The sequence below is a fragment of the Taudactylus pleione genome, unplaced genomic scaffold (assembly GCF_031769625.1).
Source record: "Taudactylus pleione unplaced genomic scaffold, aTauple2 ptg000407l, whole genome shotgun sequence".
Lineage (NCBI taxonomy): Eukaryota > Metazoa > Chordata > Amphibia > Anura > Myobatrachidae > Taudactylus > Taudactylus pleione.
Window position 1 is genome coordinate 45,682 of NW_028284809.1, and position 26,217 is coordinate 71,898.

The 26,217-nt window shown below is 53.6% G+C and overlaps 1 protein-coding gene across 1 annotated transcript in view; it reads right to left on the reverse strand.

The window, feature by feature from the left end:
- Positions 1-26,217, reverse strand: part of LOC148506331 (large neutral amino acids transporter small subunit 4-like) — a 101,155-nt gene that overhangs the window by 30,882 nt on the left and 44,056 nt on the right. The window lies entirely within an intron of this gene.

The following is a 26,217-nucleotide window of genomic DNA, read 5'->3' on the forward strand; positions in this document are numbered from 1 at the left end:
CAGTGTGTCATTGTGCTGGGACCCCAAGTGTCAATGTGTCATTGTTCTGGGATCCCAAGTGTCAGTGTGTCATTGTTCTGGGATCCCAAGTGTCAGTGTGTCATTGTGCTGAGAACCCAAGAGTCAGTGTGTCATTGTTCTGGGCCCCAAGTGTCAGTGTGTCATTGTGCTGGGACCCCAGGTGTCAGTGTGTCATTGTTTTGGGGCCCCGAGTGTCAGTGTGTCATTGTTCTGGGGCCCCGAGTGTCAGTGTGTCATTGTTCTGGGTCCCCGAGTGTCAGTGTGTCATTGCTCTGGGGCCCCGAGTGTCAGTGTGTCATTGTGCTGAGATCCCAAGTGTCAGTGTGTCATTGTGGTGGGACCCCAAGTGTCAGTGTGTCATTGTTCTGGGCCCCAAGTGTCAGTGTGTCATTGTTCTGGGCCCCAAGTGTCAGTGTGTCATTGTGCTGGGACCCCAAGTGTCAGTGTGTCATTGTGCTGGGACCCCAAGTGTCAGTGTGTCATTGTTCTGGGATCCCAAGTGTCAGTGTGTCATTGTTCTGGGTCCCTAGTGTCAGTGTGTCATTGTTCTGGGCCCCAAGTGTCAGTGTGTCATTGTGCTGGGACCCCAAGTGTCAGTGTGTCATTGTGCTGAGACCTCAAGTGTCAGTGTATCATTGTGCTGAGACCTCAAGTGTCAGTGTGTCATTGTGCTGGGACCCCAAGTGTCAGTGTGTCATTGTTCTGGGACCCCAAGTGTCAGTGTGTCATTGTTCTGGGATCCCAAGTGTCAGTGTGTCATTGTTCTGGGTCCCTAGTGTCAGTGTGTCATTGTGATGGGACCCCAAGTGTCAGTGTGTCATTGTTCTGGGCCCCAAGTGTCAGTGTGTCATTGTTCTAGTGCCCCAAGTGTCAGTGTGTCATTGTTCTGGGGCCCCGAGTGTCAGTGTGTCATTGTTCTAGGGCCCCGAGTGTCAGTGTGTCATTGTGCTGAGATCCCAAGTGTCAGTGTGTCATTGTGCTGGGACCCCAAGTGTCAGTGTGTCATTGTGCTGGGTCCCAAGTGTCAGTGTGTCATTGTGCTGGGTCCCAAGTGTCAGTGTGTCATTGACCTGGGACCAGTGCTTGAAGTGGTAATTTAGTGGTGGGGGTATGGAGATTGAATCTTCCCCCCGCCCCCTATGGGCCCCTGCTTCCATATCACTCCATTGTACTTCTAACCCCCCCCCACACACACACACTTCTCCCTGCCTGCTCCCCTCTCTCACACCCTGCCCTTACTGATTCCCTCTCTCTTTCACCCCCTACAATAGCTAGCCTGCCTCTGTCTGCCCCTCTCTCTATTCCCTCTCTCACACCCTCCCCTCTCTCTAATTCTCTCTTACCTGCGCTGCTGGAGTGGGGCCACCGGGATCCTCGGGTCTTCCCTCCAGTTTATCTGGCTCCGCTGCGAGCCAATGAGAAGCTGCCATTTGGCAGCTTCTCATTGGTGCTGCTACGAGCCAATGAGAAGCTGCCATTTGGCAGCTTCTCAATGGCTGGCGGCTGCGAGCCCTGCAATTGGCTGGCGGCCGCGAGTCCCGCGATTGGCTGGCGGCTACGAGCCTCGTGATTGGCTGGCAGCTGCCCAGTACGTGGTGCTTACAGTGCAGCCGGGACCAGGTACTTTGTCCCGGCTACATGTCAGCGCCTCCACTGCACCGATTGAGATGTGTCCCCTGCGGGACACATCTTAACACATTGCCGCCGCTGTTCCAGCGCTGGGATCCCATACTGGATCCCAGCGCTGGTGCAATCTTTTCAACATCTAAAATGAAGTGGGGCCGGGAAGTGGCGGTATGTCATACCGCCGTATACCGCCCCACTTCGACCACTGCCTGGGACCTCAAGTGTCATTGTGTCATTGTGCTGGGACCCCAAGTGTCAGTGTGTCATTGTTCTAGTGCCCCAAGTGTCAGTGTGTCATTGTGCTGGGGCCCCGAGTGTCAGTGTGTCATTGTGCTGGGACCCCAAGTGTCAGTGTGTCATTGTTCTGGGACCCCAAGTGTCAGTGTATCATTGTTCTGGGACCCAAAGTGTCAGTGTGTCATTGTGCTGGGATCCCAAGTGTCAGTGTGTCATTGTGCTGGGGCCCCGAGTGTCAGTGTGTCATTGTGCTGGGACCCCAAGTGTCAGTGGGTCCTTGTCCTGTGATCCCAAGTGTCAGTGTGTCATTGTTCTGGGACCCAAAGTGTCAGTGTGTCATTGTGCTGGGATCCCAAGTGTCAGTGTGTCATTGTTCTGGATCCCAAGTGTCAGTGTGTCATTGTTCTGGGACCCAAAGTGTCAGTGTGTCATTGTTCTGGGACCCAAAGTGTCAGTGTGTCCTTGTCCTGTGATCCCAAGTGTCAGTGTGTCATTGTTCTGGGTCCCTAGTGTCAGTGTGTCATTGTGCTGGGACCCCAAGTGTCAGTGTGTCATTGTGCTGGGATCCCAAGTGTCAGTGTGTCCTTGTCTGTGATCCCAAGTGTCAGTGTGTCATTGTTCTGGGACCCAAAGTGTCAGTGTGTCATTGTGCTGGGATCCCAAGTGTCAGTGTGTCATTGTCCTGGGATCCCAAGTGTCAGTGTGTCATTGTTCTGGGACCCAAAGTGTCAGTGTGTCCTTGTCCTATGATCCCAAGTGTCAGTGTGTCATTGTTCTGGGCCCCAAGTGTCAGTGTGTCATTGTGCTGGGATCCCAAGTGTCAGTGTGTCATTGTGCTGGGTCCCTAGTGTCAGTGTGTCATTGTTCTGGGGCCCCAAGTGTCAGTGTGTCATTGTGCTGGGACCCCAAGTGTCAGTGTGTCATAGTGCTGAGACCTCAAGTGTCAGTGTGTCATTGTGCTGAGACCTCAAGTGTCAGTGTGTCATTGTCCTGGGGCCCCGAGTGTCAGTGTGTCATTGTCCTGTGACTCCTAGTGTCAGTGTGTCATTGTGCTGGGACCCCAAGTGTCAGTGTGCCATTGTCCTGGGACCCCAAGTGTCAGTGTGTCATTGTTCTTGACCTCAAGTGTCAGTGTGTCATTGTTCTTGACCTCAAGTGTCAGTGTGTCATTGTGCTGAGACCTCAAGTGTCAGTGTGTCATTGTGCTGGGGCCCCGAGTGTCAGTGTGTCATTGTGCTGAGACCTCAAGTGTCAGTGTGTCATTGTCCTGGGGCCCCGAGTGTCAGTGTGCCATTGTGCTGGGACCCCAAGTGTCAGTGTGTCATTGTTCTGGGCCCCAAGTGTCAGTGTGTCATTGTTCTGGGCCCCAAGTGTCAGTGTGTCATTGTGCTGGGACCAGTGCTCGAAGTGGTAATTTAGAGGTGGGGGTATGGAGATTGAATCTTCCCCCCGCCCCCTATAGGCCCCTGCTTCCATATCACTCCATTGTACTTCTAACCCCCCCCCACACACACACACTTCTCCCTGCCTGCTCCCCTCTCTCACACCCTGCCCTTACTGATTCCCTCTCTCTTTCACCCCCTACAATAGCTAGCCTGCCTCTGTCTGCCCCTCTCTCTATTCCCTCTCTCACACCCTCCCCTCTCTCTAATTCTCTCTTACCTGCGCTGCTGGAGTGGAGCCACCGGGATCCTCGGGTATTCCCTCCAGTTTATCTGGCTCCGCTGCGAGCCAATGAGAAGCTGCCATTTGGCAGCTTCTCATTGGTGCTGCTACGAGCCAATGAGAAGCTGCCATTTGGCAGCTTCTCATTGGCTGGCGGCTGCGAGCCCTGCAATTGGCTGGCGGCCGCGAGTCCCGCGATTTGCTGGCGGCAGCGAGCCACGTGATTGGCTGGCAGCCGCCCAATACGTGGTGCTTACAGTGCAGCCGGGACCAGGTACTTTGTCCCGGCTACATGTTAGCGCCTCCACTGCACCGATTGAGATGTGTCCCCTGCGGGACACATCTTAACACATTGCCGCCGCTGTTCCAGCGCTGGGATCCCATACTGGATCCCAGCGCTGGTGCAATCTTTTCAACATCTAAAATGAAGTGGGGCCGGGAAGTGGCGGTATGTCATACCGCCGTATACCGCCCCACTTCGACCACTGCCTGGGACCTCAAGTGTCATTGTGTCATTGTGCTGGGACCCCAAGTGTCAGTGTGTCATTGTTCTAGTGCCCCAAGTGTCAGTGTGTCATTGTGCTGGGGCCCCGAGTGTCAGTGTGTCATTGTGCTGGGACCCCAAGTGTCAGTGTGTCATTGTTCTGGGACCCCAAGTGTCAGTGTATCATTGTTCTGGGACCCAAAGTGTCAGTGTGTCATTGTGCTGGGATCCCAAGTGTCAGTGTGTCATTGTGCTGGGGCCCCGAGTGTCAGTGTGTCATTGTGCTGGGACCCCAAGTGTCAGTGGGTCCTTGTCCTGTGATCCCAAGTGTCAGTGTGTCATTGTTCTGGGACCCAAAGTGTCAGTGTGTCATTGTGCTGGGATCCCAAGTGTCAGTGTGTCATTGTTCTGGATCCCAAGTGTCAGTGTGTCATTGTTCTGGGACCCAAAGTGTCAGTGTGTCATTGTTCTGGGACCCAAAGTGTCAGTGTGTCCTTGTCCTGTGATCCCAAGTGTCAGTGTGTCATTGTTCTGGGTCCCTAGTGTCAGTGTGTCATTGTGCTGGGACCCCAAGTGTCAGTGTGTCATTGTGCTGGGATCCCAAGTGTCAGTGTGTCCTTGTCTGTGATCCCAAGTGTCAGTGTGTCATTGTTCTGGGACCCAAAGTGTCAGTGTGTCATTGTGCTGGGATCCCAAGTGTCAGTGTGTCATTGTCCTGGGATCCCAAGTGTCAGTGTGTCATTGTTCTGGGACCCAAAGTGTCAGTGTGTCCTTGTCCTATGATCCCAAGTGTCAGTGTGTCATTGTTCTGGGCCCCAAGTGTCAGTGTGTCATTGTGCTGGGATCCCAAGTGTCAGTGTGTCATTGTGCTGGGTCCCTAGTGTCAGTGTGTCATTGTTCTGGGGCCCCAAGTGTCAGTGTGTCATTGTGCTGGGACCCCAAGTGTCAGTGTGTCATAGTGCTGAGACCTCAAGTGTCAGTGTGTCATTGTGCTGAGACCTCAAGTGTCAGTGTGTCATTGTCCTGGGGCCCCGAGTGTCAGTGTGTCATTGTCCTGTGACTCCTAGTGTCAGTGTGTCATTGTGCTGGGACCCCAAGTGTCAGTGTGCCATTGTCCTGGGACCCCAAGTGTCAGTGTGTCATTGTTCTTGACCTCAAGTGTCAGTGTGTCATTGTTCTTGACCTCAAGTGTCAGTGTGTCATTGTGCTGAGACCTCAAGTGTCAGTGTGTCATTGTGCTGGGGCCCCGAGTGTCAGTGTGTCATTGTGCTGAGACCTCAAGTGTCAGTGTGTCATTGTCCTGGGGCCCCGAGTGTCAGTGTGCCATTGTGCTGGGACCCCAAGTGTCAGTGTGTCATTGTTCTGGGCCCCAAGTGTCAGTGTGTCATTGTTCTGGGCCCCAAGTGTCAGTGTGTCATTGTGCTGGGACCAGTGCTCGAAGTGGTAATTTAGAGGTGGGGGTATGGAGATTGAATCTTCCCCCCGCCCCCTATGGGCCCCTGCTTCCATATCACTCCATTGTACTTCTAACCCCCCCCCCACACACACACACTTCTCCCTGCCTGCTCCCCTCTCTCACACCCTGCCCTTACTGATTCCCTCTCTCTTTCACCCCCTACAATAGCTAGCCTGCCTCTGTCTGCCCCTCTCTCTATTCCCTCTCTCACACCCTCCCCTCTCTCTAATTCTCTCTTACCTGCGCTGCTGGAGTGGAGCCACCGGGATCCTCGGGTATTCCCTCCAGTTTATCTGGCTCCGCTGCGAGCCAATGAGAAGCTGCCATTTGGCAGCTTCTCATTGGTGCTGCTACGAGCCAATGAGAAGCTGCCATTTGGCAGCTTCTCATTGGCTGGCGGCTGCGAGCCCTGCAATTGGCTGGCGGCCGCGAGTCCCGCGATTTGCTGGCGGCAGCGAGCCACGTGATTGGCTGGCAGCCGCCCAATACGTGGTGCTTACAGTGCAGCCGGGACCAGGTACTTTGTCCCGGCTACATGTTAGCGCCTCCACTGCACCGATTGAGATGTGTCCCCTGCGGGACACATCTTAACACATTGCCGCCGCTGTTCCAGCGCTGGGATCCCATACTGGGACCCAGCGCTGGTGCAATCTTTTCAACATCTAAAATGAAGTGGGGCCGGGAAGTGGCCCCACTTCGACCACTGCCTGGGACCTCAAGTGTCAGTGTGTCATTGTTCTAGTGCCCCAAGTGTCAGTGTGTCATTGTTCTGGGGCCCCGAGTGTCAGTGTGTCATTGTTCTGGGGCCCCGAGTGTCAGTGTGTCATTGTGCTGAGATCCCAAGTGTCAGTGTGTCATTGTGGTGGGACCCCAAGTGTCAGTATGTCATTGTTCTGGGCCCCAAGTGTCAGTGTGTCATTGTTCTGGGCCCCAAGTGTCAGTGTGTCATTGTGCTGGGACCCCAAGTGTCAGTGTGTCATTGTGCTGGGACCCCAAGTGTCAGTGTGTCATTGTGCTGGGACCCCAAGTGTCAGTGTGTCATTGTTCTGGGATCCCAAGTGTCAGTGTGTCATTTTTCTGGGATCCCAAGTGTCAGTGTGTCATTGTTCTGGGTCCCTAGTGTCAGTGTGTCATTGTTCTGGGCCCCAAGTGTCAGTGTGTCATTGTGCTGGGACCCCAAGTGTCAGTGTGTCATTGTGCTGGGACCTCAAGTGTCAGTGTGTCATTGTGCTGAGACCTCAAGTGTCAGTGTATCATTGTGCTGAGACTTCAAGTGTCAGTGTGTCATTGTGCTGGGACCCCAAGTGTCAGTGTGTCATTGTTCTGGGACCCCAAGTGTCAGTGTGTCATTGTTCTGGGATCCCAAGTGTCAGTGTGTCATTGTTCTGGGATCCCAAGTGTCAGTGTGTCATTGTTCTGGGTCCCTAGTGTCAGTGTGTCATTGTGATGGGACCCCAAGTGTCAGTGTGTCATTGTTCTGGGCCCCAAGTGTCAGTGTGTCATTGTTCTAGTGCCCCAAGTGTCAGTGTGTCATTGTTCTGGGGCCCCGAGTGTCAGTGTGTCATTGTTCTGGGGCCCCGAGTGTCAGTGTGTCATTGTGCTGAGCTCCCAAGTGTCAGTGTGTCATTGTGCTGGGACCCCAAGTGTCAGTGTGTCATTGTTCTGGGACCCCAAGTGTCAGTGTGTCATTGTTCTGGGATCCCAAGTGTCAGTGTGTCATTGTTCTGGGATCCAAAGTGTCAGTGTGTCATTGTTCTGGGTCCCTAGTGTCAGTGTGTCATTGTGCTGGGACCCCAAGTGTCAGTATGTCATTGTTCTGGGCCCCACGTGTCAGTGTGTCATTGTTCTAGTGCCCCAAGTGTCAGTGTGTCATTGTTCTGGGGCCCCGAGTGTCAGTGTGTCATTGTTCTGGGGCCCCGAGTGTCAGTGTGTCATTGTGCTGGGAACCCAAGTGTCAGTGTCTCATTGTTCTGGGACCCAAAGTGTCAGTGTGTCATTGTGCTGGGTCCCCAAGTGTCAGTGTGTCATTGTGCTGGGTCCCCAAGTGTCAGTGTGTCATTGTCCTGTGATCCCAAGTGTCAGTGTGTCATTGTGCTGGGTCCCCAAGTGTCAGTGTGTCATTGTGCTGAGACCCCAAGTGTCAGTGTGTCATTGTCCTGTGATCCCAAGTGTCAGTGTGTCATTGTGCTGGGATCCCTAGTGTCAGTGAGTCATTGTGCTGAGACCTCAAGTGTCAGTGAGTCATTGTGCTGGGACCCCAAGTATCGGTGTGTCATTGTTCTACTGCCCCGAGTGTCAGTGTGTCATTGTTCTAGTGCCCCGAGTGTCAGTGTGTCATTGTTCTGGGCCCCAAGTGTCAGTGTGTCATTGTCCTGTGATCCCAAGTGTCAGTGTGTCATTATGCTGGGATCCCAAGTGTCAGTGAGTCATTGTGTTGAGACCTCAAGTGTCAGTGAGTCATTGTGCTGGGACCCCAAGTATCAGTGTGTCATTGTTCTAGTGCCCCGAGTGTCAGTGTGTCATTGTTCTAGTACCCCGAGTGTCAGTGTGTCATTGTTCTGGGATCCCAAGTGTCAGTGTGTCATTGTTCTTGACCTCAAGTGTCAGTGTGTCATTGTGCTGAGACCTCAAGTGTCAGTGTGTCATTGTGCTGGGGCCCCGAGTGTCAGTGTGTCATTGTGCTGAGACCTCAAGTGTCAGTGTGTCATTGTCCTGGGGCCCCGAGTGTCAGTGTGCCATTGTGCTGGGACCCCAAGTGTCAGTGTGTCATTGTGCTGAGACTTCAAGTGTCAGTGTGTCATTGTGCTGGGACCCCAAGTGTCAGTGTGTCATTGTTCTGGGACCCCAAGTGTCAGTGTGTCATTGTTCTGGGATCCCAAGTGTCAGTGTGTCATTGTTCTGGGATCCCAAGTGTCAGTGTGTCATTGTTCTGGGTCCCTAGTGTCAGTGTGTCATTGTGATGGGACCCCAAGTGTCAGTGTGTCATTGTTCTGGGCCCCAAGTGTCAGTGTGTCATTGTTCTAGTGCCCCAAGTGTCAGTGTGTCATTGTTCTGGGGCCCCGAGTGTCAGTGTGTCATTGTTCTGGGGCCCCGAGTGTCAGTGTGTCATTGTGCTGAGATCCCAAGTGTCAGTGTGTCATTGTGCTGGGACCCCAAGTGTCAGTGTGTCATTGTTCTGGGACCCCAAGTGTCAGTGTGTCATTGTTCTGGGATCCCAAGTGTCAGTGTGTCATTGTTCTGGGATCCAAAGTGTCAGTGTGTCATTGTTCTGGGTCCCTAGTGTCAGTGTGTCATTGTGCTGGGACCCCAAGTGTCAGTGTGTCATTGTTCTGGGCCCCAAGTGTCAGTGTGTCATTGTTCTAGTGCCCCAAGTGTCAGTGTGTCATTGTTCTGGGGCCCCGAGTGTCAGTGTGTCATTGTTCTGGGGCCCCGAGTGTCAGTGTGTCATTGTGCTGAGATCCCAAGTGTCAGTGTGTCATTGTGCTGGGAACCCAAGTGTCAGTGTGTCATTGTGCTGGGTCCCAAGTGTCAGTGTGTCATTGTGCTGGGTCCCAAGTGTCAGTGTGTCATTGACCGGGGACCAGTGCTCGAAGTGGTAATTTAGAGGTGGGGGTATGGAGATTGAATCTTCCCCCCGCCCCCTATGGGCCCCTGCTTCCATATCACTCCATTGTACTTCTAACCCCCCACACACACACACACACACACACACACTTCTCCCTGCCTGCTCCCTTCTCTCACACCCTGCCCTTACTGATTCCCTCTCTCTTTCACCCCCTACAATAGCTAGCCTGCCTCTGTCTGCCCCTCTCTCTATTCCCTCTCTCACACCCTCCCCTCTCTCTAATTCTCTCTTACCTGCGCTGCTGGAGTGGAGCCACCGGGATCCTCGGGTATTCCCTCCAGTTTATCTGGCTCCGCTGCGAGCCAATGAGAAGCTGCCATTTGGCAGCTTCTCATTGGTGCTGCTACGAGCCAATGAGAAGCTGCCATTTGGCAGCTTCTCATTGGCTGGCGGCTGCGAGCCCTGCAATTGGCTGGCGGCCGCGAGTCCCGCGATTGGCTGGCGGCTGCGAGCCTCATGATTGGCTGGCAGCCGCTCAGTACGTGGTGCTTACAGTGCAGCCGGGACCAGGTACTTTGTCCCGGCTACATGTCAGCGCCTCCACTGCACCGATTGAGATGTGTCCCCTACGGGACACATCTTAACACATTGCCGCCGCTGTTCCAGCGCTGGGATCCCATACTGGATCCCAGCGCTGGTGCAATCTTTTCAACATCTAAAATGAAGTGGGGCCGGGAAGTGGCCCCACTTCGACCACTGCCTGGGACCTCAAGTGTCAGTGTGTCATTGTTCTAGGGCCCCAAGTGTCAGTGTGTCATTGTTCTTGGCCCCAAGTGTCAGTGTGTCATTGTTCTGGGACCCCTAGTGTCAGTGTGTCATTGTTCTTGGCCCCCGAGTGTCAGTATGTCATTGTTCTGGGACCCTGAGTGTCAGTGTCTCATTGTTCTGGGACCCAAAGTGTCAGTGTGTCATTGTTCTTGGCCCCAAGTGTCAGTGTGTCATTGTTCTGGGACCCCGAGTGTCAGTGTGTCATTGTTCTTGGCCCCCGAGTGTCAGTGTGTCATTGTTCGGGGACCCCGAGTGTCAGTGTCTCATTGTTCTGGGACCCAAAGTGTCAGTGTGTCATTGTGCTGGGTCCCCAAGTGTCAGTGTGTCATTGTGCTGGGTCCCCAAGTGTCAGTGTGTCATTGTCCTGTGATCCCAAGTGTCAGTGTGTCATTGTGCTGGGTCCCCAAGTGTCAGTGTGTCATTGTGCTGAGACCCCAAGTGTCAGTGTGTCATTGTCCTGTGATCCCAAGTGTCAGTGTGTCATTGTGCTGGGATCCCTAGTGTCAGTGAGTCATTGTGCTGAGACCTCAAGTGTCAGTGAGTCATTGTGCTGGGACCCCAAGTATCGGTGTGTCATTGTTCTAGTGCCCCGAGTGTCAGTGTGTCATTGTTCTGGGCCCCAAGTGTCAGTGTGTCATTGTCCTGTGATCCCAAGTGTCAGTGTGTCATTGTGCTGGGATCCCAAGTGTCAGTGAGTCATTGTGTTGAGACCTCAAGTGTCAGTGAGTCATTGTGCTGGGACCCCAAGTATCAGTGTGTCATTGTTCTAGTGCCCCGAGTGTCAGTGTGTCATTGTTCTAGTACCCCGAGTGTCAGTGTGTCATTGTTCTGGGATCCCAAGTGTCAGTGTGTCATTGTTCTTGACCTCAAGTGTCAGTGTGTCATTGTGCTGAGACCTCAAGTGTCAGTGTGTCATTGTGCTGGGGCCCCGAGTGTCAGTGTGTCATTGTGCTGAGACCTCAAGTGTCAGTGTGTCATTGTCCTGGGGCCCCGAGTGTCAGTGTGCCATTGTGCTGGGACCCCAAGTGTCAGTGTGTCATTGTTCTGGGCCCCAAGTGTCAGTGTGTCATTGTTCTGGGCCCCAAGTGTCAGTGTGTCATTGTGCTGGGATCAGTGCTCGAAGTGGTAATTTAGAGGTGGGGGTATGGAGATTGAATCTTCCCCCCGCTCCCTATGGGCCCCTGCTTCCATATCACTCCATTGTACTTCTAACCCCCCCCACACACACACACACACACACACACTTCTCCCTGCCTGCTCCCCTCTCTCACACCCTGCCCTTACTGATTCCCTCTCTCTTTCAAACCCTACAATAGCTAGCCTGCCTCTGTCTGCCCCTCTCTCTATTCCCTCTCTCACACCCTCCCCTCTCTCTAATTCTCTCTTACCTGCGCTGCTGGAGTGGAGCCACCGGGATCCTCGGGTATTCCCTCCAGTTTATCTGGCTCTGCTGCGAGCCAATGAGAAGCTGCCATTTGGCAGCTTCTCATTGGTGCTGCTACGAGCCAATGAGAAGCTGCCATTTGGCAGCTTCTCATTGGCTGGCGGCTGCGAGCCCTGCAATTGGCTGGCGGCCGCGAGTTCCGCGATTTGCTGGCGGCTGCGAGCCTCGTGATTGGCTGGCAGCCGCCCAGTACGTGGTGCTTACAGTGCAGCCGGGACCAGGTACTTTGTCCCGGCTACATGTTAGCGCCTCCACTGCACCGATTGAGATGTGTCCCCTGCGGGACACATCTTAACACATTGCCGCCGCTGTTCCAGCGCTGGGATCCCATACTGGATCCCAGCGCTGGTGCAATCTTTTCAACATCTAAAATGAAGTGGGGCCGGGAAGTGGCCCCACTTCGACCACTGCCTGGGACCTCAAGTGTCAGTGTGTCATTGTTCTAGTGCCCCAAGTGTCAGTGTGTCATTGTGCTGGGGCCCCGAGTGTCAGTGTGTCATTGTTCTGGGGCCCCGAGTGTCAGTGTGTCATTGTGCTGAGATCCCAAGTGTCAGTGTGTCATTGTGGTGGGACCCCAAGTATTAGTATGTCATTGTTCTGGGCCCCAAGTGTCAGTGTGTCATTGTTCTGGGCCCCAAGTGTCAGTGTGTCATTGTGCTGGGACCCCAAGTGTCAGTGTGTCATTGTGCTGGGACCCCAAGTGTCAGTGTGTTATTGTTCTGGGATCCCAAGTGTCAGTGTGTCATTGTTCTTGGCCCCAAGTGTCAGTGTGTCATTGTTCTGGGACCCCGAGTGTCAGTGTGTCATTGTTCTTGGCCCCCGAGTGTCAGTGTGTCATTGTTCGGGGACCCTGAGTGTCAGTGTCTCATTGTTCTGGGACCCAAAGTGTCAGTGTGTCATTGTGCTGGGTCCCCAAGTGTCAGTGTGTCATTGTGCTGAGACCTCAAGTGTCAGTGTATCATTGTGCTGAGACTTCAAGTGTCAGTGTGTCATTGTGCTGGGACCCCAAGTGTCAGTGTGTCATTGTTCTGGGACCCCAAGTGTCAGTGTGTCATTGTTCTGGGATCCCAAGTGTCAGTGTGTCATTGTTCTGGGATCCCAAGTGTCAGTGTGTCATTGTTCTGGGTCCCTAGTGTCAGTGTGTCATTGTGATGGGACCCCAAGTGTCAGTGTGTCATTGTTCTGGGCCCCAAGTGTCAGTGTGTCATTGTTCTAGTGCCCCAAGTGTCAGTGTGTCATTGTTCTGGGGCCCCGAGTGTCAGTGTGTCATTGTTCTGGGGCCCCGAGTGTCAGTGTGTCATTGTGCTGAGCTCCCAAGTGTCAGTGTGTCATTGTGCTGGGACCCCAAGTGTCAGTGTGTCATTGTTCTGGGACCCCAAGTGTCAGTGTGTCATTGTTCTGGGATCCCAAGTGTCAGTGTGTCATTGTTCTGGGATCCAAAGTGTCAGTGTGTCATTGTTCTGGGTCCCTAGTGTCAGTGTGTCATTGTGCTGGGACCCCAAGTGTCAGTGTGTCATTGTTCTGGGCCCCACGTGTCAGTGTGTCATTGTTCTAGTGCCCCAAGTGTCAGTGTGTCATTGTTCTGGGGCCCCGAGTGTCAGTGTGTCATTGTTCTGGGGCCCCGAGTGTCAGTGTGTCATTGTGCTGGGAACCCAAGTGTCAGTGTCTCATTGTTCTGGGACCCAAAGTGTCAGTGTGTCATTGTGCTGGGTCCCCAAGTGTCAGTGTGTCATTGTGCTGGGTCCCCAAGTGTCAGTGTGTCATTGTCCTGTGATCCCAAGTGTCAGTGTGTCATTGTGCTGGGTCCCCAAGTGTCAGTGTGTCATTGTGCTGAGACCCCAAGTGTCAGTGTGTCATTGTCCTGTGATCCCAAGTGTCAGTGTGTCATTGTGCTGGGATCCCTAGTGTCAGTGAGTCATTGTGCTGAGACCTCAAGTGTCAGTGAGTCATTGTGCTGGGACCCCAAGTATCGGTGTGTCATTGTTCTACTGCCCCGAGTGTCAGTGTGTCATTGTTCTAGTGCCCCGAGTGTCAGTGTGTCATTGTTCTGGGCCCCAAGTGTCAGTGTGTCATTGTCCTGTGATCCCAAGTGTCAGTGTGTCATTGTGCTGGGATCCCAAGTGTCAGTGAGTCATTGTGTTGAGACCTCAAGTGTCAGTGAGTCATTGTGCTGGGACCCCAAGTATCAGTGTGTCATTGTTCTAGTGCCCCGAGTGTCAGTGTGTCATTGTTCTAGTACCCCGAGTGTCAGTGTGTCATTGTTCTGGGATCCCAAGTGTCAGTGTGTCATTGTTCTTGACCTCAAGTGTCAGTGTGTCATTGTGCTGAGACCTCAAGTGTCAGTGTGTCATTGTGCTGGGGCCCCGAGTGTCAGTGTGTCATTGTGCTGAGACCTCAAGTGTCAGTGTGTCATTGTCCTGGGGCCCCGAGTGTCAGTGTGCCATTGTGCTGGGACCCCAAGTGTCAGTGTGTCATTGTGCTGAGACTTCAAGTGTCAGTGTGTCATTGTGCTGGGACCCCAAGTGTCAGTGTGTCATTGTTCTGGGACCCCAAGTGTCAGTGTGTCATTGTTCTGGGATCCCAAGTGTGAGTGATTCATTGTTCTGGGATCCCAAGTGTCAGTGTGTCATTGTTCTGGGTCCCTAGTGTCAGTGTGTCATTGTGATGGGACCCCAAGTGTCAGTGTGTCATTGTTCTGGGCCCCAAGTGTCAGTGTGTCATTGTTCTAGTGCCCCAAGTGTCAGTGTGTCATTGTTCTGGGGCCCCGAGTGTCAGTGTGTCATTGTTCTGGGGCCCCGAGTGTCAGTGTGTCATTGTGCTGAGATCCCAAGTGTCAGTGTGTCATTGTGCTGGGACCCCAAGTGTCAGTGTGTCATTGTTCTGGGACCCCAAGTGTCAGTGTGTCATTGTTCTGGGATCCCAAGTGTCAGTGTGTCATTGTTCTGGGATCCAAAGTGTCAGTGTGTCATTGTTCTGGGTCCCTAGTGTCAGTGTGTCATTGTGCTGGGACCCCAAGTGTCAGTGTGTCATTGTTCTGGGCCCCAAGTGTCAGTGTGTCATTGTTCTAGTGCCCCAAGTGTCAGTGTGTCATTGTTCTGGGGCCCCGAGTGTCAGTGTGTCATTGTTCTGGGGCCCCGAGTGTCAGTGTGTCATTGTGCTGAGATCCCAAGTGTCAGTGTGTCATTGTGCTGGGAACCCAAGTGTCAGTGTGTCATTGTGCTGGGTCCCAAGTGTCAGCGTGTCATTGTGCTGGGTCCCAAGTGTCAGTGTGTCATTGACCGGGGACCAGTGCTCGAAGTGGTAATTTAGAGGTGGGGGTATGGAGATTGAATCTTCCCCCCGCCCCCTATGGGCCCCTGCTTCCATATCACTCCATTGTACTTCTAACCCCCCCCCCACACACACACACACACACACACACTTCTCCCTGCCTGCTCCCTTCTCTCACACCCTGCCCTTACTGATTCCCTCTCTCTTTCACCCCCTACAATAGCTAGCCTGCCTCTGTCTGCCCCTCTCTCTATTCCCTCTCTCACACCCTCCCCTCTCTCTAATTCTCTCTTACCTGCGCTGCTGGAGTGGAGCCACCGGGATCCTCGGGTATTCCCTCCAGTTTATCTGGCTCCGCTGCGAGCCAATGAGAAGCTGCCATTTGGCAGCTTCTCATTGGTGCTGCTACGAGCCAATGAGAAGCTGCCATTTGGCAGCTTCTCATTGGCTGGCGGCTGCGAGCCCTGCAATTGGCTGGCGGCCGCGAGTCCCGCGATTGGCTGGCGGCTGCGAGCCTCGTGATTGGCTGGCAGCCGCTCAGTACGTGGTGCTTACAGTGCAGCCGGGACCAGGTACTTTGTCCCGGCTACATGTCAGCGCCTCCACTGCACCGATTGAGATGTGTCCCCTACGGGACACATCTTAACACATTGCCGCCGCTGTTCCAGCGCTGGGATCCCATACTGGATCCCAGCGCTGGTGCAATCTTTTCAACATCTAAAATGAAGTGGGGCCGGGAAGTGGCCCCACTTCGACCACTGCCTGGGACCTCAAGTGTCAGTGTGTCATTGTTCTAGGGCCCCAAGTGTCAGTGTGTCATTGTTCTTGGCCCCAAGTGTCAGTGTGTCATTGTTCTGGGACCCCTAGTGTCAGTGTGTCATTGTTCTTGGCCCCCGAGTGTCAGTATGTCATTGTTCTGGGACCCTGAGTGTCAGTGTCTCATTGTTCTGGGACCCAAAGTGTCAGTGTGTCATTGTTCTTGGCCCCAAGTGTCAGTGTGTCATTGTTCTGGGACCCCGAGTGTCAGTGTGTCATTGTTCTTGGCCCCCGAGTGTCAGTGTGTCATTGTTCGGGGACCCCGAGTGTCAGTGTCTCATTGTTCTGGGACCCAAAGTGTCAGTGTGTCATTGTGCTGGGTCCCCAAGTGTCAGTGTGTCATTGTGCTGGGTCCCCAAGTGTCAGTGTGTCATTGTCCTGTGATCCCAAGTGTCAGTGTGTCATTGTGCTGGGTCCCCAAGTGTCAGTGTGTCATTGTGCTGAGACCCCAAGTGTCAGTGTGTCATTGTCCTGTGATCCCAAGTGTCAGTGTGTCATTGTGCTGGGATCCCTAGTGTCAGTGAGTCATTGTGCTGAGACCTCAAGTGTCAGTGAGTCATTGTGCTGGGACCCCAAGTATCGGTGTGTCATTGTTCTAGTGCCCCGAGTGTCAGTGTGTCATTGTTCTGGGCCCCAAGTGTCAGTGTGTCATTGTCCTGTGATCCCAAGTGTCAGTGTGTCATTGTGCTGGGATCCCAAGTGTCAGTGAGTCATTGTGTTGAGACCTCAAGTGTCAGTGAGTCATTGTGCTGGGACCCCAAGTATCAGTGTGTCATTGTTCTAGTGCCCCGAGTGTCAGTGTGTCATTGTTCTAGTACCCCGAGTGTCAGTGTGTCATTGTTCTGGGATCCCAAGTGTCAGTGTGTCATTGTTCTTGACCTCAAGTGTCAGTGTGTCATTGTGCTGAGACCTCAAGTGTCAGTGTGTCATTGTGCTGGGGCCCCGAGTGTCAGTGTGTCATTGTGCTGAGACCTCAAGTGTCAGTGTGTCATTGTCCTGGGGCCCCGAGTGTCAGTGTGCCATTGTGCTGGGACCCCAAGTGTCAGTGTGTCATTGTTCTGGGCCCCAAGTGTCAGTGTGTCATTGTTCTGGGCCCCAAGTGTCAGTGTGTCATTGTGCTGGGATCAGTGCTCGAAGTGGTAATTTAGAGGTGGGGGTATGGAGATTGAATCTTCCCCCCGCTCCCTATGGGCCCCTGCTTCCATATCACTCCATTGTACTTCTAACCCCCCCCACACACACACACACACACACACACTTCTCCCTGCCTGCTCCCCTCTCTCACACCCTGCCCTTACTGATTCCCTCTCTCTTTCAAACCCTACAATAGCTAGCCTGCCTCTGTCTGCCCCTCTCTCTATTCCCTCTCTCACACCCTCCCCTCTCTCTAATTCTCTCTTACCTGCGCTGCTGGAGTGGAGCCACCGGGATCCTCGGGTATTCCCTCCAGTTTATCTGGCTCTGCTGCGAGCCAATGAGAAGCTGCCATTTGGCAGCTTCTCATTGGTGCTGCTACGAGCCAATGAGAAGCTGCCATTTGGCAGCTTCTCATTGGCTGGCGGCTGCGAGCCCTGCAATTGGCTGGCGGCCGCGAGTTCCGCGATTTGCTGGCGGCTGCGAGCCTCGTGATTGGCTGGCAGCCGCCCAGTACGTGGTGCTTACAGTGCAGCCGGGACCAGGTACTTTGTCCCGGCTACATGTTAGCGCCTCCACTGCACCGATTGAGATGTGTCCCCTGCGGGACACATCTTAACACATTGCCGCCGCTGTTCCAGCGCTGGGATCCCATACTGGATCCCAGCGCTGGTGCAATCTTTTCAACATCTAAAATGAAGTGGGGCCGGGAAGTGGCCCCACTTCGACCACTGCCTGGGACCTCAAGTGTCAGTGTGTCATTGTTCTAGTGCCCCAAGTGTCAGTGTGTCATTGTGCTGGGGCCCCGAGTGTCAGTGTGTCATTGTTCTGGGGCCCCGAGTGTCAGTGTGTCATTGTGCTGAGATCCCAAGTGTCAGTGTGTCATTGTGGTGGGACCCCAAGTATTAGTATGTCATTGTTCTGGGCCCCAAGTGTCAGTGTGTCATTGTTCTGGGCCCCAAGTGTCAGTGTGTCATTGTGCTGGGACCCCAAGTGTCAGTGTGTCATTGTGCTGGGACCCCAAGTGTCAGTGTGTTATTGTTCTGGGATCCCAAGTGTCAGTGTGTCATTGTTCTTGGCCCCAAGTGTCAGTGTGTCATTGTTCTGGGACCCCGAGTGTCAGTGTGTCATTGTTCTTGGCCCCCGAGTGTCAGTGTGTCATTGTTCGGGGACCCTGAGTGTCAGTGTCTCATTGTTCTGGGACCCAAAGTGTCAGTGTGTCATTGTGCTGGGTCCCCAAGTGTCAGTGTGTCATTGTGCTGGGTCCCCAAGTGTCAGTGTGTCATTGTCCTGTGATCCCAAGTGTCAGTGTGTCATTGTGCTGGGTCCCCAAGTGTCAGTGTGTCATTGTGCTGAGACCCCAAGTGTCAGTGTGTCATTGTCCTGTGATCCCAAGTGTCAGTGTGTCATTGTGCTGGGATCCCTAGTGTCAGTGAGTCATTGTGCTGAGACCTCAAGTGTCAGTGAGTCATTGTGCTGGGACCCCAAGTATCGGTGTGTCATTGTTCTAGTGCCCCGAGTGTCAGTGTGTCATTGTTCTAGTGCCCCGAGTGTCAGTGTGTCATTGTTCTGGGCCCCAAGTGTCAGTGTGTCATTGTCCTGTGATCCCAAGTGTCAGTGTGTCATTGTGCTGGGATCCCAAGTGTCAGTGAGTCATTGTGTTGAGACCTCAAGTGTCAGTGAGTCATTGTGCTGGGACCCCAAGTATCAGTGTGTCATTGTTCTAGTGCCCCGAGTGTCAGTGTGTCATTGTTCTAGTACCCCGAGTGTCAGTGTGTCATTGTTCTGGGATCCCAAGTGTCAGTGTGTCATTGTTCTTGACCTCAAGTGTCAGTGTGTCATTGTGCTGAGACCTCAAGTGTCAGTGTGTCATTGTGCTGGGGCCCCGAGTGTCAGTGTGTCATTGTGCTGAGACCTCAAGTGTCAGTGTGTCATTGTCCTGGGGCCCCGAGTGTCAGTGTGCCATTGTGCTGGGACCCCAAGTGTCAGTGTGTCATTGTGCTGAGACTTCAAGTGTCAGTGTGTCATTGTGCTGGGACCCCAAGTGTCAGTGTGTCATTGTTCTGGGACCCCAAGTGTCAGTGTGTCATTGTTCTGGGATCCCAAGTGTCAGTGTGTCATTGTTCTGGGATCCCAAGTGTCAGTGTGTCATTGTTCTGGGTCCCTAGTGTCAGTGTGTCATTGTGATGGGACCCCAAGTGTCAGTGTGTCATTGTTCTGGGCCCCAAGTGTCAGTGTGTCATTGTTCTAGTGCCCCAAGTGTCAGTGTGTCATTGTTCTGGGGCCCCGAGTGTCAGTGTGTCATTGTTCTGGGGCCCCGAGTGTCAGTGTGTCATTGTGCTGAGATCCCAAGTGTCAGTGTGTCATTGTGCTGGGACCCCAAGTGTCAGTGTGTCATTGTTCTGGGACCCCAAGTGTCAGTGTGTCATTGTTCTGGGATCCCAAGTGTCAGTGTGTCATTGTTCTGGGATCCAAAGTGTCAGTGTGTCATTGTTCTGGGTCCCTAGTGTCAGTGTGTCATTGTGCTGGGACCCCAAGTGTCAGTGTGTCATTGTTCTGGGCCCCAAGTGTCAGTGTGTCATTGTTCTAGTGCCCCAAGTGTCAGTGTGTCATTGTTCTTGGGCCCCGAGTGTCAGTGTGTCATTGTTCTGGGGCCCCGAGTGTCAGTGTGTCATTGTGCTGAGATCCCAAGTGTCAGTGTGTCATTGTGCTGGGAACCCAAGTGTCAGTGTGTCATTGTGCTGGGTCCCAAGTGTCAGTGTGTCATTGTGCTGGGTCCCAAGTGTCAGTGTGTCATTGACCGGGGACCAGTGCTCGAAGTGGTAATTTAGAGGTGGGGGTATGGAGATTGAATCTTCCCCCCGCCCCCTATGGGCCCCTGCTTCCATATCACTCCATTGTACTTCTAACCCCCCCCACACACACACACACACACACACTTCTCCCTGCCTGCTCCCTTCTCTCACACCCTGCCCTTACTGATTCCCTCTCTCTTTCATCCCCTACAATAGCTAGCCTGCCTCTGTCTGCCCCTCTCTCTATTCCCTCTCTCACACCCTCCCCTCTCTCTAATTCTCTCTTACCTGCGCTGCTGGAGTGGAGCCACCGGGATGCTCGGGTATTCCCTCCAGTTTATCTGGCTCCGCTGCGAGCCAATGAGAAGCTGCCATTTGGCAGCTTCTCATTGGTGCTGCTACGAGCCAATGAGAAGCTGCCATTTGGCAGCTTCTCATTGGCTGGCGGCTGCGAGCCCTGCAATTGGCTGGCGGCCGCGAGTCCCGCGATTGGCTGGCGGCTGCGAGCCTCGTGATTGGCTGGCAGCCGCCCAGTACGTGGTGCTTACAGTGCAGCCGGGACCAGGTACTTTGTCCCGGCTACATGTCAGCGCCTCCACTGCACCGATTGAGATGTGTCCCCTACGGGACACATCTTAACACATTGCCGCCGCTGTTCCAGCGCTGGGATCCCATACTGGATCCCAGCGCTGGTGCAATCTTTTCAACATCTAAAATGAAGTGGGGCCGGGAAGTGGCCCCACTTCGACCACTGCCTGGGACCTCAAGTGTCAGTGTGTCATTGTTCTAGGGCCCCAAGTGTCAGTGTGTCATTGTTCTTGGCCCCAAGTGTCAGTGTGTCATTGTTCTGGGACCCCTAGTGTCAGTGTGTCATTGTTCTTGGCCCCCGAGTGTCAGTATGTCATTGTTCTGGGACCCTGAGTGTCAGTGTCTCATTGTTCTGGGACCCAAAGTGTCAGTGTGTCATTGTTCTTGGCCCCAAGTGTCAGTGTGTCATTGTTCTGGGACCCCGAGTGTCAGTGTGTCATTGTTCTTGGCCCCCGAGTGTCAGTGTGTCATTGTTCGGGGACCCTGAGTGTCAGTGTCTCATTGTTCTGGGACCCAAAGTGTCAGTGTGTCATTGTGCTGGGTCCCCAAGTGTCAGTGTGTCATTGTGCTGGGTCCCCAAGTGTCAGTGTGTCATTGTCCTGTGATCCCAAGTGTCAGTGTGTCATTGTGCTGGGTCCCCAAGTGTCAGTGTGTCATTGTGCTGAGACCCCAAGTGTCAGTGTGTCATTGTCCTGTGATCCCAAGTGTCAGTGTGTCATTGTGCTGGGATCCCTAGTGTCAGTGAGTCATTGTGCTGAGACCTCAAGTGTCAGTGAGTCATTGTGCTGGGACCCCAAGTATCGGTGTGTCATTGTTCTAGTGCCCCGAGTGTCAGTGTGTCATTGTTCTAGTGCCCCGAGTGTCAGTGTGTCATTGTTCTGGGACCCTGAGTGTCAGTGTCTCATTGTTCTGGGACCCAAAGTGTCAGTGTGTCATTGTTCTTGGCCCCAAGTGTCAGTGTGTCATTGTTCTGGGACCCCGAGTGTCAGTGTGTCATTGTTCTTGGCCCCCGAGTGGCAGTGTGTCATTGTTCGGGGACCCTGAGTGTCAGTGTCTCATTGTTCTGGGACCCAAAGTGTCAGTGTGTCATTGTGCTGGGTCCCCAAGTGTCAGTGTGTCATTGTGCTGGGTCCCCAAGTGTCAGTGTGTCATTGTCCTGTGATCCCAAGTGTCAGTGTGTCATTGTGCTGGGTCCCCAAGTGTCAGTGTGTCATTGTGCTGAGACCCCAAGTGTCAGTGTGTCATTGTCCTGTGATCCCAAGTGTCAGTGTGTCATTGTGCTGGGATCCCTAGTGTCAGTGAGTCATTGTGCTGAGACCTCAAGTGTCAGTGAGTCATTGTGCTGGGACCCCAAGTATCGGTGTGTCATTGTTCTAGTGCCCCGAGTGTCAGTGTGTCATTGTTCTAGTGCCCCGAGTGTCAGTGTGTCATTGTTCTGGGCCCCAAGTGTCAGTGTGTCATTGTCCTGTGATCCCAAGTGTCAGTGTGTCATTGTGCTGGGATCCCAAGTGTCAGTGAGTCATTGTGTTGAGACCTCAAGTGTCAGTGAGTCATTGTGCTGGGACCCCAAGTATCAGTGTGTCATTGTTCTAGTGCCCCGAGTGTCAGTGTGTCATTGTTCTAGTACCCCGAGTGTCAGTGTGTCATTGTTCTGGGATCCCAAGTGTCAGTGTGTCATTGTTCTTGACCTCAAGTGTCAGTGTGTCATTGTGCTGAGACCTCAAGTGTCAGTGTGTCATTGTGCTGGGGCCCCGAGTGTCAGTGTGTCATTGTGCTGAGACCTCAAGTGTCAGTGTGTCATTGTCCTGGGGCCCCGAGTGTCAGTGTGCCATTGTGCTGGGACCCCAAGTGTCAGTGTGTCATTGTTCTGGGCCCCAAGTGTCAGTGTGTCATTGTTCTGGGCCCCAAGTGTCAGTGTGTCATTGTGCTGGGACCAGTGCTCGAAGTGGTAATTTAGAGGTGGGGGTATGGAGATTGAATCTTCCCCCCGCCCCCTATGGGCCCCTGCTTCCATATCACTCCATTGTACTTCTAACCCCCCCCACACACACACACACACACACACACTTCTCCCTGCCTGCTCCCCTCTCTCACACCCTGCCCTTACTGATTCCCTCTCTCTTTCAAACCCTACAATAGCTAGCCTGCCTCTGTCTGCCCCTCTCTCTATTCCCTCTCTCACACCCTCCCCTCTCTCTAATTCTCTCTTACCTGCGCTGCTGGAGTGGAGCCACCGGGATCCTCGGGTATTCCCTCCAGTTTATCTGGCTCTGCTGCGAGCCAATGAGAAGCTGCCATTTGGCAGCTTCTCATTGGTGCTGCTACGAGCCAATGAGAAGCTGCCATTTGGCAGCTTCTCATTGGCTGGCGGCTGCGAGCCCTGCAATTGGCTGGCGGCCGCGAGTTCCGCGATTTGCTGGCGGCTGCGAGCCTCGTGATTGGCTGGCAGCCGCCCAGTACGTGGTGCTTACAGTGCAGCCGGGACCAGGTACTTTGTCCCGGCTACATGTTAGCGCCTCCACTGCACCGATTGAGATGTGTCCCCTGCGGGACACATCTTAACACATTGCCGCCGCTGTTCCAGCGCTGGGATCCCATACTGGATCCCAGCGCTGGTGCAATCTTTTCAACATCTAAAATGAAGTGGGGCCGGGAAGTGGCCCCACTTCGACCACTGCCTGGGACCTCAAGTGTCAGTGTGTCATTGTTCTAGTGCCCCAAGTGTCAGTGTGTCATTGTGCTGGGGCCCCGAGTGTCAGTGTGTCATTGTTCTGGGGCCCCGAGTGTCAGTGTGTCATTGTGCTGAGATCCCAAGTGTCAGTGTGTCATTGTGGTGGGACCCCAAGTGTCAGTATGTCATTGTTCTGGGCCCCAAGTGTCAGTGTGTCATTGTTCTGGGCCCCAAGTGTCAGTGTGTCATTGTGCTGGGACCCCAAGTGTCAGTGTGTCATTGTGCTGGGACCCCAAGTGTCAGTGTGTCATTGTGCTGGGACCCCAAGTGTCAGTGTATCATTGTGCTGAGACTTCAAGTGTCAGTGTGTCATTGTGCTGGGACCCCAAGTGTCAGTGTGTCATTGTTCTGGGACCCCAAGTGTCAGTGTGTCATTGTTCTGGGATCCCAAGTGTCAGTGTGTCATTGTTCTGGGTCCCTAGTGTCAGTGTGTCATTGTGATGGGACCCCAAGTGTCAGTGTGTCATTGTTCTGGGCCCCAAGTGTCAGTGTGTCATTGTTCTAGTGCCCCAAGTGTCAGTGTGTCATTGTTCTGGGGCCCCGAGTGTCAGTGTGTCATTGTTCTGGGGCCCCGAGTGTCAGTGTGTCATTGTGCTGAGATCCCAAGTGTCAGTGTGTCATTGTGCTGGGACCCCAAGTGTCAGTGTGTCATTGTTCTGGGACCCCAAGTGTCAGTGTGTCATTGTTCTGGGATCCCAAGTGTCAGTGTGTCATTGTTCTGGGATCCAAAGTGTCAGTGTGTCATTGTTCTGGGTCCCTAGTGTCAGTGTGTCATTGTGCTGTGACCCCAAGTGTCAGTGTGTCATTGTTCTGGGCCCCAAGTGTCAGTGTGTCATTGTTCTAGTGCCCCAAGTGTCAGTGTGTCATTGTTCTGGGGCCCCGAGTGTCAGTGTGTCATTGTTCTGGGGCCCCGAGTGTCAGTGTGTCATTGTGCTGAGATCCCAAGTGTCAGTGTGTCATTGTGCTGGGACCCCAAGTGTCAGTGTGTCATTGTGCTGGGTCCCAAGTGTCAGTGTGTCATTGTGCTGGGTCCCAAGTGTCAGTGTGTCATTGACCTGGGACCAGTGCTCGAAGTGGTAATTTAGAGGTGGGGGTATGGAGATTGAATCTTCCCCCCGCCCCCTATGGGCCCCTGCTTCCATATCACTCCATTGTACTTCTAACCCCCCCCCCACACACACACACACACACACTTCTCCCTGCCTGCTCCCTTCTCTCACACCCTGCCCTTACTGATTCCCTCTCTCTTTCACCCCCTACAATAGCTAGCCTGCCTCTGTCTGCCCCTCTCTCTATTCCCTCTCTCACACCCTCCCCTCTCTCTAATTCTCTCTTACCTGCGCTGCTGGAGTGGAGCCACCGGGATCCTCGGGTATTCCCTCCAGTTTATCTGGCTCCGCTGCGAGCCAATGAGAAGCTGCCATTTGGCAGCTTCTCATTGGTGCTGCTACGAGCCAATGAGAAGCTGCCATTTGGCAGCTTCTCATTGGCTGGCGGCTGCGAGCCCTGCAATTGGCTGGCGGCCGCGAGTCTCGCGATTGGCTGGCGGCTGCGAGCCTCGTGATTGGCTGGCAGCCGCCCAGTACGTGGTGCTTACAGTGCAGCCGGGACCAGGTACTTTGTCCCGGCTACATGTCAGCGCCTCCACTGCACCGATTGAGATGTGTCCCCTACGGGACACATCTTAACACATTGCCGCCGCTGTTCCAGCGCTGGGATCCCATACTGGATCCCAGCGCTGGTGCAATCTTTTCAACATCTAAAATGAAGTGGGGCCGGGAAGTGGCCCCACTTCGACCACTGCCTGGGACCTCAAGTGTCAGTGTGTCATTGTTCTAGGGCCCCAAGTGTCAGTGTGTCATTGTTCTTGGCCCCAAGTGTCAGTGTGTCATTGTTCTGGGACCCCTAGTGTCAGTGTGTCATTGTTCTTGGCCCCCGAGTGTCAGTATGTCATTGTTCTGGGACCCTGAGTGTCAGTGTCTCATTGTTCTGGGACCCAAAGTGTCAGTGTGTCATTGTTCTTGGCCCCAAGTGTCAGTGTGTCATTGTTCTGGGACCCCGAGTGTCAGTGTGTCATTGTTCTTGGCCCCCGAGTGTCAGTGTGTCATTGTTCGGGGACCCTGAGTGTCAGTGTCTCATTGTTCTGGGACCCAAAGTGTCAGTGTGTCATTGTGCTGGGTCCCCAAGTGTCAGTGTGTCATTGTGCTGGGTCCCAAAGTGTCAGTGTGTCATTGTCCTGTGATCCCAAGTGTCAGTGTGTCATTGTGCTGGGTCCCCAAGTGTCAGTGTGTCATTGTGCTGAGACCCCAAGTGTCAGTGTGTCATTGTCCTGTGATCCCAAGTGTCAGTGTGTCATTGTGCTGGGACCCCAAGTATCGGTGTGTCATTGTTCTAGTGCCCCGAGTGTCAGTGTGTCATTGTTCTAGTGCCCCGAGTGTCAGTGTGTCATTGTTCTGGGACCCTGAGTGTCAGTGTCTCATTGTTCTGGGACCCAAAGTGTCAGTGTGTCATTGTTCTTGGCCCCAAGTGTCAGTGTGTCATTGTTCTGGGACCCCGAGTGTCAGTGTGTCATTGTTCTTGGCCCCCGAGTGTCAGTGTGTCATTGTTCGGGGACCCTGAGTGTCAGTGTCTCATTGTTCTGGGACCCAAAGTGTCAGTGTGTCATTGTGCTGGGTCCCCAAGTGTCAGTGTGTCATTGTGCTGGGTCCCCAAGTGTCAGTGTGTCATTGTCCTGTGATCCCAAGTGTCAGTGTGTCATTGTGCTGGGTCCCCAAGTGTCAGTGTGTCATTGTGCTGAGACCCCAAGTGTCAGTGTGTCATTGTCCTGTGATCCCAAGTGTCAGTGTGTCATTGTGCTGGGATCCCTAGTGTCAGTGAGTCATTGTGCTGAGACCTCAAGTGTCAGTGAGTCATTGTGCTGGGACCCCAAGTATCGGTGTGTCATTGTTCTAGTGCCCCGAGTGTCAGTGTGTCATTGTTCTAGTGCCCCGAGTGTCAGTGTGTCATTGTTCTGGGCCCCAAGTGTCAGTGTGTCATTGTCCTGTGATCCCAAGTGTCAGTGTGTCATTGTGCTGGGATCCCAAGTGTCAGTGAGTCATTGTGTTGAGACCTCAAGTGTCAGTGAGTCATTGTGCTGGGACCCCAAGTATCAGTGTGTCATTGTTCTAGTGCCCCGAGTGTCAGTGTGTCATTGTTCTAGTACCCCGAGTGTCAGTGTGTCATTGTTCTGGGATCCCAAGTGTCAGTGTGTCATTGTTCTTGACCTCAAGTGTCAGTGTGTCATTGTGCTGAGACCTCAAGTGTCAGTGTGTCATTGTGCTGGGGCCCCGAGTGTCAGTGTGTCATTGTGCTGAGACCTCAAGTGTCAGTGTGTCATTGTCCTGGGGCCCCGAGTGTCAGTGTGCCATTGTGCTGGGACCCCAAGTGTCAGTGTGTCATTGTTCTGGGCCCCAAGTGTCAGTGTGTCATTGTTCTGGGCCCCAAGTGTCAGTGTGTCATTGTGCTGGGACCAGTGCTCGAAGTGGTAATTTAGAGGTGGGGGAATGGAGATTGAATCT